At 36.4% G+C, this 16,271-nt stretch overlaps 1 protein-coding gene across 1 annotated transcript in view; it reads left to right on the top strand.

Annotated features, from left to right (window-relative positions):
- The window catches only part of LOC139732131 (oxysterol-binding protein-related protein 6-like), a 134,355-nt gene that overhangs the window by 15,671 nt on the left and 102,413 nt on the right, over positions 1-16,271 (top strand). The window contains exons 2-3 of the mRNA XM_071643004.1: positions 7,594-7,719; positions 12,121-12,174. The gene's annotated coding sequence lies outside the window, so the exon portion shown is untranslated. The remainder of the gene's footprint in view (positions 1-7,593; positions 7,720-12,120; positions 12,175-16,271) is intronic.

The raw sequence follows: 16,271 nt of genomic DNA, 5'->3' as shown, positions 1-16,271 counted from the left end.
GGTAAGATTAGTGCTTGATCTTCAGACCCTCTTTTCTCAGTACACACTTTTCCAGAGTGTGTGCTTGCTTTCCAATATTTAAATTTGAAATTAGATTTAGATTGAATTGAGTTCTACATCATTTTAAAGCTTAAAGTCTGCTCTTAACCAAAATTCATGTCTTACGACTTTTTGTTAGTTATGAGATGCAGAGTCACATGTATACGCTGTGAACTTTTACAATACCGGTAAATGGAAATGTGGCATGGTTCTGAAATACATGTATCAGTTTCCTGTGGAAACAATCAAAAGGCCCTTCAAATGTTTCCTAGGGTTTTTTTTTAAGCTCTGTTTGACAGGGAGACATAACATATTAAGTTTTGAAGAATTCCTCAAATAATGTGAATTTTCATTTATCATACATTCCAATGGCAGTTTAAGTAAATTGTGTTTCTACAAAGGTCATAAGGTTTTTTTTTAAGTGTTAGTGCTTGATTTAGTCAAGTGTATCCATATTCTTTCTAGAAATATTATTATTATTTTAAGATTTGAGGATAATTTCATATGTCTATATTTCTTGGTAATACATTATATTGCATACAGCCTTGAGGTTGGACACCAAACGTTTTATAGTTGCAGCAGTACACTGTCTGTCTGGAATTTCAATTTTGACAATTCACTCTGCATGTTGTTGATAATAAACATTCAGGAGTTAATTTTTGATGCAGAATTAGATGATGCAGCTAATGCAATTTATTTAAATAAAGGTATAATTGCTAATCAAAGATTCAGCAGTAAATGCTCATTATTGAGGTCTCCAGAAACTAGTCGTGAATTTCAATACCCAGAAACTAGTCGTGAATTTCAATACCCAGAAACTAGGAACTTTGTGAATTTCAATACCCAGCAACATTGACGAATTACCGTTGTTGGTATTACTGTAAAACATGATATATTCGCGGCACGAAATTTTCGTGAATTGGAACCGACGGCCTTTTTCGTGGCAAGAAATTTTCACGAATTGCCTCTTGCGTTCAATGCATATAGTGTAGATAAGAAATTTTGTGTGCATCTTAATTTCACGAATCTTGGCGCTCGCGAAATTCGCGAAATTAAAATGCACACGAACATTTCTCGTTTTACAGTACTCTTCTTTTGTGTGTGTTGTTAATGTACATATAATATAGAGCGTTCTTCAATTAAATCCTTTATCTTGTGTGTAAGGCCTATACATAAAATTCAGTGATCAACCCAATGAGGTAGCATTCATAACTAATAAATGATGATATTTTAATTTACGAGAGCACCTTCCACTATACTAACTACTACTACTACTACTACTGTACTACTACTACTACTACTATGTACATTGTACTACTACAGTAATATGTACAAAGTTTAACAAAACTGCATGTAGTATTAATGATGATGGCAACATTTTCTAGTTCTAACTTGATCAGATAGGCAGAGAAGTATATACACATTTCTATAAAGATAAGTGATTTTTAAAAATTGCCTGTATTATTGAACTTAGTTTTTGTCCAAACCATAATTGTATGTTGTATGTGTTTGTAAGTACTTTACCCTCTTCCAATTAATCATTGCCCCTCCCCCCATACATTTTTGTCAACAAATGATTTTTCTGTATCCCATTTGCAACCACAGTATTAAAATGATAAGAAAAAAGCAGCAACAACAACCATCCCATGTGAGCCTTCAATGCATTCCTGATTGTACAGTAGGTACATTAAAAATGTGCATCTTAACAGGTTTCAAATTCCATGAAGTGCATGGTGAATGGAATTATGAGGAACAGGCATTACCCCAAGAGGCACCCTCCTCCTTGGCATCATGCCATTATTAACTTTATTCATGGTGGTCGGGTGGAGGAGAATACAGGGTTAACTGTATGGGGAATTAAAATGGAGGGTCTTTTATGAGTGCATTACAATTTCAGGGCATGCCTTCCAAATGCATCAGGGAGGGGGCTGTCCCAGATAACAAGTTTACTTCTGTGTCGGGACGCCTGCTTCCATGGTGCCTCTCCCTCTCGAATGTTTCGTCGTGCATTTTGCCACCGTCCTACGGTCAACAGGGCCGTGTTGAAAGAACAAATTATCATCAGTGTCGGCTGCTTAGGGAAGTAAACAGTGTAGGAGAAGATCCCAGGGTGCCTACTCCAGTAGAGTTTGCTGTGTGTTCATAGAGTATTGTGTCTGAAGCTAGATGAGGAAAAGGAGATTTTGATTGTTGTAAGAATTTTGATCCAAATGTCACACCAGTGCCTTTTTCATTGCATGCAAAGTATCACATTTTTGCAGGTCACGATCCTGATCGCCCAAATGTTAATTTTTTTTACAGTAAGAACAGAAGTATCATGATTTTTGTGTGATTTGGGTCGTGATGCGAATTGCACAAACTAGTGTGATTTTTTGCAAAAAGACACAAAGTTGTGCAGTGAGAATGGTGACTGCAAAAAATTTCAAGATATCCCACAATACACTGCATGTGCTGCTCTTTGTATTTTTTACCATGCTGTGGCACTCTGCGGTACATATATTGAATTTCCCTTGAGATGTAGACTACTGAAGCATGCTATTCATAACCCAAAAAGGTTTTTTTTTTACCATGAGAATCCTAAATCAAAAACATGCGACCCTGTTGGCAACCCAAATTTTGAAAGTTTTGCAATGAGAACAGCTCTATTGTGGACAAAGATTCCCCAAAATTTTGTTTTGACTATACCTTGCACATGATATTTGATGATAAGCAGCTGGATGAGTGCGTAGTCACGTCATTAGTCTTTAAATCACACTCTTATCGTAGATTGCTTTAGATTGCCTTCAGTTCTATTTTTCAGTATTAAATATTGAAATATTTTGCCTCTTGGTAAGTACAGCGCACTTGACAACAACCAAATATTTCACGTTTGGAGTAGATTTTGTATCAGAATCCATTATACACCACTGTTGTCATCAAGATGCAAACGTGTACTTTGTAGAGATTTGGCCTCTTACCAGACCTCCCGCTGAAGTCCTAATTAAAATTTGGAGTGTCGACACAACATGCCATATTCTGAATGGCTGGGAGGGTTAATTAGTCCACAGTTTTTTAAGTGCATCTGTACCAGTGTGATGAACTACAATCACCAGCATTGACAGATGAGTGACTGCCTGATTTTATAAAATCACACTTCTGCACTTCGTTCACATTGAAATGGTTCCCCCCCCCCAAAAAAAAAAAAACACACACAACAACAACAACAACCCAACAACAACAACAATCAAACAAACAACCAACCAAACAAACAAAATAATAAAAATGACATGGTATCTACTGTAGTACAACATTACATTGTATTTTGCAGCACGTTCCACATTGTGTGATATGTGTTATTATCTACATTGTACTGCTCTATCTGTTCCCTTGAAGGTGTTCAGAAGGATTTTCATTGTTTGATTATTTGTAGTTTTGTCAACAATGTGTGTTTGATGTTAGTAGCTTGCCAATTGCAAAATGAAGTGGGGTTTTGTGTGTGTGTGTGTGTGTGTGTTTTATTAGGTGATCCGAGTATCCTCTCGGATCACCTTCTGTATCTGTACGGATTCTTTGTTAGGTGATCCGAGTATCCTCTCGGATCACCTTCTGTATCTGTACTGATTCTTTGTTCTTCTTCTTTTTCTTCTTCTTTCTCCGCAAAAGTTGTGTAGAGGTAATCTCGGAAAGTCCTCTTCCTATCAATGTCAAAATTATACCATACATGTATCATGTCCCAAAGACGATCCTCCTAATAAAATCATAGTGATTAGTCGACCGTGACGTCACTATGACGTCATTATATGAAAACACATTCTCAATCATATCTCTTTAATGGAATGAAAATTTTCAATGAAATTTACGTCACATATATTTCAAGTCAAGCGCATTCTACTCATATAATCAAAATTCATATTTTCTTTTAAAATGTGCGCGTACGCGCGCGTTGAAATATTTGTATGCTCAAATCGAGCTCAAATTTTTTTTGCACACGTTTCAGACCATTTGGAGCATTTTTTGAAAAATTGAAAAAAATGGACGGGCGCGTACGCGCGTGCACATATACGCACGCACAGCTCATACGCAATAGAAATTTCCCGTTTTTTCACACTTATCGGATGCCTGAAATGTCAAGGAATATTTCTACCAAGTTTCAAGTCAATCCGACTCAATATGACGTCACACAGGCCCGTCAAAGTTGAAATTCCGCGCGCGCGTCAATGGCGATATACAGTGCAACAATGCAAAAAAACCGCCAATTTTGAATCCCATTTCACTCGTCAGGATGGACAATGACCCCACATTTTCTTTACATATTCTGAAAGCTGATGAGTTGTACATGTCATTTCATGGGTTGGCGATGCTGACAAAATGATTAAAAGATATCAAATTGCTTAATAAAGTAAAAAAAGTAAATTTTCAAAATGACGTCATCAAATTTCAAGTTCACTCGAGCGTATCTCACTTATCCTTTGCCAATTTACACCCAGATTTAATTATGTTGTAGCTTATTATATGATCTTTCATTAATATAATTACAACATTTTGATTGGATGACGGCATCACCTCGTAAAAATGGATTGAAAGTAATATTGTCAAATTTGACCAGTTTACGTGTTATCTCTATGGGAGAGCAGTTTTTCTGGCAGTGAAAATTGACATGACTCTCTTTTTCGAGCACTAGCTCACTTATGCTTCTGTGAATTTCTCCCAGATTTTAATATGTTGTAGCTGAGACTTTGGGCTATCGTGAATGTGACCTTCATTTTTTCATCCGATGTCGGGATCACGTCCAAAAACTTGGTTGAAATTAAAGCTTATCTTCGATGTATTGAGATATTCCTTTCTTTTTGCAACTTTCTTTGCAATAACTCAAGAAAAACAAGGTCTATCAGCCCAATATTTTGCACATGTTTAGTTCATGTCACGTACATTATTTCATAAAATAACAACTACTTGATCAGACACCATCTTGGGTATGTAAATTAGGGTCAAAGGTCATAAATGTTTCATCCTGTATCTTGGTGAATACATTTCCTATCTTTCCCATATTTTGTACAAGCAAAGACCATGTTACAAGAATCATTTCATAAAATTATCACTTTTTGCTTAGACGCCATCTTGGGTGTGCAAAGTGAGGTCAAAGGTCAAATATACTTCATTCTGTATTTCCTTTAGTGTATACGGAATTCGGTACCAAAGATGGCAGGTCTCACTCCCTTTTCTAAATGAGAATCCAAACATCACACGGCCAATGTCCCGTCAACATAGATGAAACCTGTATGGTCATGAATATTTGGATCAGGACTCAAATCATTGATTTTCGAAGAGATCGGATCACCTAATTTGTCAGTGTTGACAAATTCCGGTTCTAGTTCTTCTTCTTCTTCTTTCTTTATTTCTGGACAAAAGTTGTGTATCTACGTACTCAGAAAGTTCTCACAGTATCAATTTCAAACTCATACCATATATGTATCATGTCCCAAAGACGAAAAATTTTATAAAATCATAGTGATCAGTCGACCGTGACGTCACTATGACGTCATTATATGAAAACACATTTTCATCCATATCTCATTAACAGAATAGAATTCTTCAATGAAATTTACGTCACATATATTTTAAGTCAAGCGAATTCTACTCATATTGTCAAAATTCATATTTATCTAAGAACGCGCGCGTATGCGCGCGTTGAAATATTTGTATGCTCAAATCGAGCTCAAAATTTTTTTGCACACGTTTCAGACCATTTGGAGCATTTTTTGAAAAATTGAAAAAATTGGACGGACGCGTACGCACACGCACATATTCGCACACAGAGCTCATATGCAATAGAAATTTCCAGTTTTTTTACACGGATCGGATGTCCAAATTGTCAAGGAATATTTCTACCAAGTTTCACGTCATACGGGCCCGGCAAATTCAAAATTCCGCGCGTGCGTCAATGGGGATACACAGTGCAACTATGCCAAAAAAACCGCCAATTTTAAATCGGATTTTACTCGTCAGGATAGACAGTGACCCCCAATTTTCTTGACATATTCTGAAAGCTGATGAGTTGTACATGTTATTTCATGGGTTGGCTATGCTGAAAAAATGATTAAAAGATATCAAATTTCTTAATAAAGTAAAAAAAGTAAATTTTCAAAATGACGTCATCAAATTTCAAGTTCACTCGAGCGTATCTCACTTATCCTTTGCCAATTTTCACCCAAATTTCAATATGTTGTAGCTTATGAAATGTTCTTTCAAAATATATAAACATAATGTTAATTGGATGACGGCATCACCTCGTAAAAATGGATTGAAAGTAACCTTGTCAAATTTGACCAGTTTACGTGTAATCTCTATGGGAGTGCAGTTTTTATGGAAATGAAAATTGACATTACTATTTTTATCGAGCACTAGCTCACTTATGCTTCCGTGAATTTCTCCAAGATTTTGATATGTTGTAGCTGAGACTTTGGGCTATCGTGAGTGTGACCTTCAATTTTTCATACGTTGTCGGGATCACGTCCAAAAACTTGGTTGAAATTAAAGCTTATCTTCGATGTATTTTCATATTCCTTTCTTTTTGCAATTTTCTTTGCAATAACTCAAGAAAAACATACCCTATCACCACCATATTTTGCGCATGTTTAGGTCATGTCTCATACATTATTTCATAAAATAACAACTACTTGATCGGACGCCATCTTGGGTATGTAAATTAGGGTCAAAGGTCATAAATGTATCTTAATTATGTTCCTGTATCTTGGTGAGTACATGTTCTTTCTTTCCCATATTTTGTACACGTAAAGACCATGTTTCATGGATCATTTCACAAAATAACCACTTTTTGCTCAGATGTCATCTTGTCCGTGGAAAGTGGGGTCAAAGGTCAAATATACTTCATTCTGTATCTTCGTTAGTGTACACGTAATTGTGTACCATAGATGGCAGATCTGACTTCCTTTTCTAAATGAGAATCCAAACATCACACGGCCAATGTCCACTAAACACAGATGAAACCGGTATGGTTATGCCTATTGGGATCAGGAGACTCAAACAGTTGATTTCCGAACAGATCGGATCACCTAATTTGTCAGTGTTGACAAATTCCGGTTCTAGTTTTCATTGACTCTGTCCTGGGCATGGGATAATGTAAACAGCTGTATTGAGTTTAGAGGTTGAAAGCCAAATTGATTACTAAAGTGCATTCAGTTTTGCAGGTACTTGTAGGCCCCTGTACAGATCAGAAAGCTAGTGAACAATGTACACTACCAAGAAGGTGGTATGTGTACCAGATAGTGAAGTCTTTTAATAGGAGTTTGCTGGTACAGCACTGTAGAAGCTGAAAGCAGACATATGCATTTCGAATGTGATTCAGAGAATTTAAAAAAAAATGATTGTTGGTGTGATTATCCATTTGTTTGTTGTCTTTTACAGGGCACAGGTTCTGTGTCAGTCTTAAAAGTTGGAGATTTTTTTTTTCATTGCATGTCAATTTGAAATAATGTTGCATTGAATTTGATATAATGTAGAGTATAATGGCCTTTCATATTCACTGTCTCTTCTCCTTCTCATTTCACCTTGCAGATAGGAATTATCTTTCTTCAATGACATCTTGATGTGCTTCCCGTTTCCATAGCGATGGAAGAAGTTGACATCAGAGAGAAGAGACAGCGTTTCCAGAGGCAAACACCGAGCACGGCACCCATCCAGGTATTGGAATTTTATCTTCTTTGGGCCAGTGATGAAGATGATGGTGATCAGGATGAACTTGTTGAGATGATGATGATGAAAGTGGTGATAGTGGTGATGATGATAATGATGAAGATAATGATTTGATGATGATTAAGGTGATGAAGATGATGAATGTAACAATGAAGAAGATTATAGTGATGATGATGAAGATGATGATGATGAAGATGATGATGGTGATGATGATGAAGATGATGATGATGATGTTGATGATGATGATAACGATGATGATGATTATGATAATGGGGATGTTTGAGGAACTTGATGACAGCGGTGATAATTATGATGAAGATATGGTATTAAAAAAATAAAATTTATGCAATTATAACGAAGTTGCTTGGATGATGTTGATGAATCATGATATTGTAGGTAGCAAAACTGATAAAGATAATGTGAATGAGAATGGGGAAGATGTTGATTGAGATGATGATGGTGATGATGGTTTAGGTGGTATTTAAAGATGGTGGTATCAGTTGAAATGAATTTAAGGATGAGATAAGGAAGAGCTGTGATATTGATGGAAACAAAGATTGTGAGGAAATTGATTATAGTTTGGATGGTACACTTTAGTTGATAATGATATTTGATAGATGATGGTGGTAATAAAAATGGTGATGATGCTGCATGTTTTAAAATTCATCATCAATTACAACCTTTAAATCTATGCTTAAAAGTATGTCTATAGTAGGAAGACATCGATACTAAAATGGAAATCACTACAAAGTGATTAAAAAAAAAGAAAACAGGTGTGTCAAGAGTGTGAAAATCCTCAGATTGCAGCAGAGCATACATTGATATATTTTTCTTTTTTTATTGTTTCTTCTTGTTTCTGTACCTAGGTTTTTCTGTTAGTAGTATATATCCATGCATAGTTGTACTAACTCACTGCATAAAATGAGAATTGAATATTCTGTAGTAAAATTAGGCATGCAAATATTTGCTGGCTTTTGTAGTGCATGGATGAAAATACTTGGAAAGTGCTTGCTAAAGTGCACTTGGGATATGAATTTACAAGTTGGTTCAGCAAACCACAATATTTTTCATCTTAGCAAAATATGCTAATTCTACATGATCGCTTAGCTGCACATGGAACTATTGTATGCAGGACTAATGATCTCATCGTTGACATCTAATAAATAGCAGGGATCGTAATCCATTGTAGTGTGCTTGTCAGTCAGAAATAGACTGGAAACATTTCTCCAGTATTAGGATTTTGCAATTCATGTTGCAGGCAGTGGGCTTGACCTCTGAGAGAAGTGACAATGAAGGGTGTGGGGTGTGTAATTGGTTTAGTGGAAAATGAGCCTCCACATTGTCAGTTGGCATTTTTTTAAAGCATTATTAGACCGTAGCAAGGAATGATATACACTGTAATGTATTAATAGTAAAGAGAAGATCAATTGTAAATGCCCACCGAATCTGACTTTATGCATGACTGTGTGATATCTGTACAATGCTGGTACATGTACAATGTACATGTACCTCAGATTGACGTACACTGTACATTTGTAGTACTTTAACTATGGCACCATTTCACGATGTCAAACTACATACAAAATGTATTAAACACATCATGGTTCATGTGTAGTTTGACTGTTCATACAGTGTACGTGTACAAGTGTACAAAAAGTAGCTCTGGGATTAAATCATGCAAAATGGCACTCCAACCTTTAATGTGGTTTGGTCTTGGGAGCAGAATGGTAACATTGTCGTATGTTGGCAAACATGATGGCAATAAAGAGTAAAGTTTTACATTTTCACAGTAAAGCAATGATCATGATTATTGGGGTGATTTGTGTTTTTTAATGTATTCATATAAATGATGAATTGATCTGACAGGTGGCTATGAATATGATACAAGTAAGTAATGACAATTACAAGGATGATGAGGAATGTGATGATGAGAATGGTGGATACAGCAATATATCCAATTTAATAGCTAAAGATATTTTCACTCATTAACATCCTGTATAAGAGCTCTTGCTTTCAATTTACTCTTTAAAAGCAAGTCCTTTTGTTGTTTTTGTGTTTAATGTATGAGCTTGTACTCATGATGTGCACGATACATTCTTTTTGGGCACATGATTGTGTAATAAGAGTAAAACCTTGCCATACAGTTGTCAGTTGGTATCAAATGATTAACACCGGGGTGGTATTCTTGTATCTCCAAGGCCCCATTTCACACCGCATGCTGTAGACTGTAAACTGTAGATTGCATATGGTGGTCTGTCATTAAAGGCGTACCAGCAAGGACCTCCTTGTATACATTGTACACATACATTGTACACTGTAAAGTACATCGCACAAGTTCCTGTCTGTAGGAAGATAAAGGCTGGTGCATGAATCTAACTGATGGGAGGCAAGTGTTAATTTCAACCAGAGGTGTCAGTGTAGGCTGCGAACGTCATTACCTGATGGCTGCAAGTGCAATGACCTTTGAAATTAAAGGCCCTACTGCACTTGTCTTTTACTTCTTTCTCCCCTCAGGTCATCCACCTTAAAGGAACAATGTAGATCTGTTGTGGTGTGTTTTTTTCATGATTATTTGCAAGAAAATAATTACTCTGTGATTAAATTACACAGTACATCATGAGGAAATAATGCTCACATCTTAGTTTTTTGTTGTTGTTGTTGTTGTTTTTTTTCATTTTTCCAGAACCCTACCTAATATGAAGGGGGGAAAATATATTATCATAGTTTTGCAATCACTGCCTCAAATTCCAGTGGAAGCTCACATTTAGCAATACCATTTTGAATCATTTCTAGAAACAGGACAGAGCATTCAGCAAGATTTAAAATGCTGCCACTGCTTCTAATAGTGTTATTGATAGTCTACAAAACACAGTAAAATCTTATGAATTAATGACTGATTGAATATTGATTGTGACTTTAAAATAACTTTTGTCCATCTAGACTTCTTTTGTGCACTCAAGGAGATATAGATTTCTTTTTAAATTCATTCTGGTGATTGTCTAAAGCTACAATTGTATTTTGTGGTTTAATGCACACATATTTTTGTAGAATGTGCACTTGATATTTGTAGATTATGTCCATAGATGTTATGCACCCCTCAACACCATGTATTTGTCTCTGTGTGGGCAGATACAATGTGAAGATACAGAACCTTGTTATGTTGTGAATTATAGGGTGTAGGGCCTACATGTAGGTGGAGGTTGGTGATTGGGGGTGGACACGCTACATAGGGACTTGTATAGGGTGTTGGCAGAACCCAGAGTGATTATACTACACAGACATAGATAGCATACTTCAAATTGTGTTTAACAAAAGAGATTGAAGTGTGTTAACACAAGTTCCATCCGGCCTGTTTATGGCCCAGAGTAGTGAACCTCGGAAATGCAAACAATGAGGTTTACTTGTCGAGTGTAGAAAAGGGAAAAGATAGACTGTAGTATTGATTAGATTTGTTGTTGTACAGTTAGCCTCTGGAATGTTTTGTCTTTTATTTGAAACAAGCATTGCATAAATGTAGGCAAGTGTTCAGATTGTAATATTGGCAATTCATTTATAATGATAGTTGGGGATGGTTGTGCACCTTGTACAGTGTACCTATTTCCCTGTCACCAAAGCCTTTGAACTACGAAGGATAATTTTCCTACCGCTGTATGTACATTGTATGGTTGTATTCAGCAAATGCAGAAAGATTACTCTTAGGAAAAACATTATGTGAATGTTTGATGATAATTGGACAATCTGTTCAGGAGTTAATAGGACAATCTGTTGTTTTTATTCCATGTGCCACCCTCTTTACTTCTTATGTGTACAGTACGACACCTTGTGATGTTGCCGTTTTCAAAATTATTTGAAGGAAACTAGATCCTCTCATTCAAGAAGGATATAGATAAGAATTAGATATAAAAAGAATTTAAAAGTGGTGTGAAATTCTTGTTCCCCAGTAGTGAAAGTGTGCATAATGTACATTGTACAATGTACATGTACCAGGTACATACTGTACAATGTACTGTATACCTGTAGTTCGATGTCTGTGATTGTTGATTGTTGAACAAAATAAATGTACAGTAGACACTGTATTTCATTTATCATTATTGAAGTGATGGTGTTGAATGTTGGTTATAAAAGTACAATAGATGTTTGTCGTGAAAATGATTGAATGATTGAATGTTTTTTATACTAATTATTCAAAGGCTTTGCTTATCATCATTGTTTGTGGATTTTGTTGTCCCAAGCAGTGTGGATTTCATGCATAACTCTGCCAGTCACCATTATGCATTCAAATCAGTCCTCCCTCTCAGATATTGCACAGTGTTCATGACCCCAGCAAAGCAAACCTGCTGCTAACCCATTGCCTCCGTCGATCTCTGTATTGTCTCTCTTTGACCAAAGGAATCATAGGTTGAAGTGGGAGATTACCATAGAGAACTTTCGTAGGTGGAAAGGGTAAGTTTTGAAGTCATCCTTCTTTGTGCATGGATCGCCCAATGTGAAGCACCCCACTCATCATACCTCGTTCCACCGTCCAGTCGCATCTGAACTTTGCATGTCTGTTTGTGTTCACACCTCCTACAAAATGTATATCACCAGAAAGGGTTGGGGGAAAAAAGATGTATACTTCTTGCCATAAACATCCCCATCATCACATGACAATTCGGTTCACCTGTGTAGAATGCTCTGCTGCATTTTGTTAGCCCTCACATTAATGGCTTGAAGACTTACTCTCAGCTATGCACTGTAAAACTACTTTATTGTATACTGTAGGTATTATAATAGAGGCACAGCACCTCATATTGCGCTACACGTACATATTGTACCTAACATAGAAAAATTTGAATACGATGCAAAAATGCAATCATCTCACTATAAAAACAAAATAAAAACAAACTTGTAACCAGTAGTCAATTTTTCATGTCTCATTTCATGGTTGGAATAGTCACAGACCACGGTTCATGTTGTGCATTCTCATTATGGGGAGAGGCTGTTGCTGTTACATTGTTTTTTTTCCATGGATGATGACTCCCTGACCAAGCGAAGTTTTCTCAGTAAACCATCAGTGACACCATTTTCAAAATGATGCAAGGTCTATTATTAGATTCAGTGCATCATATGACAGATTATGATACTGAAGCATCTAAAATAACTACCAGCAAATATTTCCAGCTGTGCAGTGAGGGCGACCTTTTACCATTGATGGAATCCCTCCTTGCAAAGCATCGTGGGTAGGGAATTTTCAGCTTGATAAAGATTACCTGTAGTTATATCCAAAGCTGCTCGGACAGGGCGGCCTGTTACCAGTGATTGCCTCTTCTTGCAAAGCATTGTGGGAAGAGAGCTTTCTTCCTCTCTCATCCACCATTAGAAGACTACTATTAAACAAAAGATGCTTTCGAAGCAAGATAATTGCAAAATGGAACATGAGAAAATCATTATTTTCTTGCTTTCCTGCCAAGTTTTATTACTCCTCGACTTAAAAATGAAACCTGTATTTATGCCAAGGCCATATACACTGTCATTAAAATACCAAAATCCGTCTGTAATTCTAGATTTTTTTTTATAATTGAGTATGTGTGTCATAGTATTCATTGAAAAACTTTCTGCTCCATGTGTTAAAACCAGTTTTTTAAAAGTGATGACTGTGTGTTTTGTATTGTAAGTCTTGTCTGTGACAAACTTTGTTAAATTAGTGTGGTGTTTGTAAAAGCCACTTGATGCAAACCTGCAGAGGTTTGTATCAGTAATGCCCTACAGTCAGCAAATGCTTGATAATTTTACTTTATTAAGTTATTTTTGTTCTGTGTACATTGTATGTGTGAATGCATTTTCTTCCCGTTATATAGCATGTGATATGTAAATATTTAGCTTTTGAATTATAGATTACATTGTATTTCTGCTCGTCCATGTTGCTACGTATTTGAAGCAGTTATCAAAAGCATTATTGCATCATTCAGATTGCTTGTATCCCTATTCCCATTCCTTCATATCACAACTACTGTAAAAGTGGATATTTTCATGCGACTAATTTTTCACGCTCGACCGGGTAAGAAGAGTTTCGCGTATTATTAATTCTGCGGAATCCAGACATCAACTACTGGAACATATGGCAAGCAAAAATATTCGCGTGCCTTTATTTTTCGCGCTGATTTCGGATTGCGTGAAATGCGAGAAAATTTAAACAATGCGAAAATTTCCACTTTTACAGTATTCATTGGCAGTCAACAGGGCAGTTCAGAGACTGGATGTATCCCACATTTATTCTGCATCTATGAGTGTACACAACGTGTACTTCAAAGGTCAACCATATTTTCGCCAGACACATGATCATATAGAAACTTTTATTTACATGTGGACCATTGATATTTTAAACCTGACACAAATCAGTCACTTGAGATAATTACAGACCTTTTTTTTTTATTGATACAGTTTAAAGATCCCAATTACAAATACAGTGAGTGAAAAAAAATGTGATTCTGATTAGGTCACTTTTCTTCTTTGCTTGCGTGTAACATTCAAATGATTGTCAGAATGTGCAATGCTCTTGTTTAATTACTGACCACTTGGAAGATATATATCCAGGAAAAACAAATTAAAGCGCTGTCTAATTCAGTGAGAAAAAAAAAGTTTCAGCTGCTGAGCTCTTGTATGTTTTTAACAGCAATTTCTTTTGCAAAGAAAACATTTTCTTATGGATAGAATACAAAGGAGCTTTAATAAAAATGTACACTTTAAAGATATACAAATAGTTCGCACTTTCCTTTCTCATATTCCACTGCATGTTGTTCCACCTCATCACCATTGTCCACCACTTTGATGAGCTACAAAACCACCATTTATTCACCAGCATTCATCCCTGTCCATGTGCATGTACGTGCATTGTATGTTTAGATTCAAATTTTGTATATTAAACTGTCAAGTATGTCTGTTGCATGGTCTTTGTTTTCACTGCTAGTCCCAAACAACTGTCCTCATTGTAGGATAAAAGACTTTCAGAGGGTATGAAACAGCTCACATACAGGACTCATACTAGTATGTCAATTTAGCACCAGTCTTTGGCAATTTGATACTCAGAATCCCTGAGTTCAAAGTTGTGTATAGTGTACATAAGTTTTGGGATGTTTGTATATACACTGTATGCAATTACACAACACCGAATAAAAATTCTTAATACCTCATTTGTCAACTGGTGATTATGTGACATTTGCTGTAAGTCCATAAAATTAGCGTGCAATATCATTTACAAGTGCCATGAGCAGTTTGGGACAGTGCATGATGATGTCATCTTCAATCTTAACTCGAAATGGTGCTTTATTAGTGTGACAGTTTTCTATTCACCTTGCCCCAGGAAAGGATTTTTTGTTTTCCAGAGGCCATGGCTTTGACCATGTCCACTTCAGTGCACGGTGTTGTACATCAATGTGTACTCAAGACAAATATATAGTGAATGGTCTATCTTCATGCAATGAAACAAGATTACACATTCTGCAAAAGTTGAGATGCAGTATTCAACACAGCATTGCCTCACTGAACAGAGCATGTCATCTTTCACCTCATGTGGAATCTTGTACCAGTTGTATTGAGTTGAATGCACTGTTTGCCATACCCAGTACAACCGTTCACTTTCAGGTACGATACTAGGTTGTACAAAGTATCTGACATTTTGCACATGTACCATCTTGCAATTGCAATTTTGTTGTGTTTTTCATCTCACGTCTGCAGGAAATAATTTTCCTGGTATCGCGTAGCAATTTGCTATGCATTTTTACACCACTGCTACACAAACTAACTTTTGTGTAGCAGTTTTCTTACATAGAAATGTACAGGATATCACTGAAGATATTTTTCATCAGCTGAAATTGCTAATCAAATTTGAGTTTGAAAATTATTCCCCGGTCTGACATTATCAGTATTTCACATGAGAGTGTATTACACACAAGGACTGTATGTGTACTCTGACATGTTGCATCGAATGTCTCCTTGAACTGATTTTTTTTTCTTTTTTTTTAGTAGAGTCTTCTTAGCGATTTACAACTCATCCCCAGCTCTTGGAGAAAAAAACAATGTTGTAACATTGCTCTTTTGATAATGCTATTATGTTTTACTTAAAGTCAGATCTGCTTACGGGTTATTCTTTGCAGCCATGCTTTGATGCCACTGCTCTTATTCAATGCAACTGAACTTTTTTTTATGCCTCCGCCACGAAGTGGTGCCGGAGGCATTATGTTTTCGGGTTGTCCGTCCGTCCGTCCGTCCGTCCGTCCGTCCTTCCGTCCGTCCGTCCGTCTTTCCGTCCGTCCGTAATGAATTTTGTGGACAAGGTAACTATCAAAAGCTGTTGAGGTATCCTAATGAAACTTGGCATGTATGTGTATTAGGGGGTGAAGTTGTGCCTATCAACTTTTGGGTGCACGTGCTCAAGGTCAAAGGTCAAAAGGTCAAGGTCAAATACATAAAATTTCACTATTTCCACCATATCTATGCAATGCCTGAAGATATTTTCTTGAAACTTAGTGCATACATGTATTACCCAATTTAGATTCTCTGGT

This window comes from Diadema antillarum, unplaced genomic scaffold (genome assembly GCF_040938485.1).
Source record: "Diadema antillarum isolate AM-2024a unplaced genomic scaffold, OU_Dant_1.0 seq00000400_RagTag, whole genome shotgun sequence".
NCBI classification, from domain to species: Eukaryota; Metazoa; Echinodermata; class Echinoidea; order Diadematoida; family Diadematidae; genus Diadema; species Diadema antillarum.
This window is presented reverse-complemented; position numbering and strand designations above follow the sequence as displayed.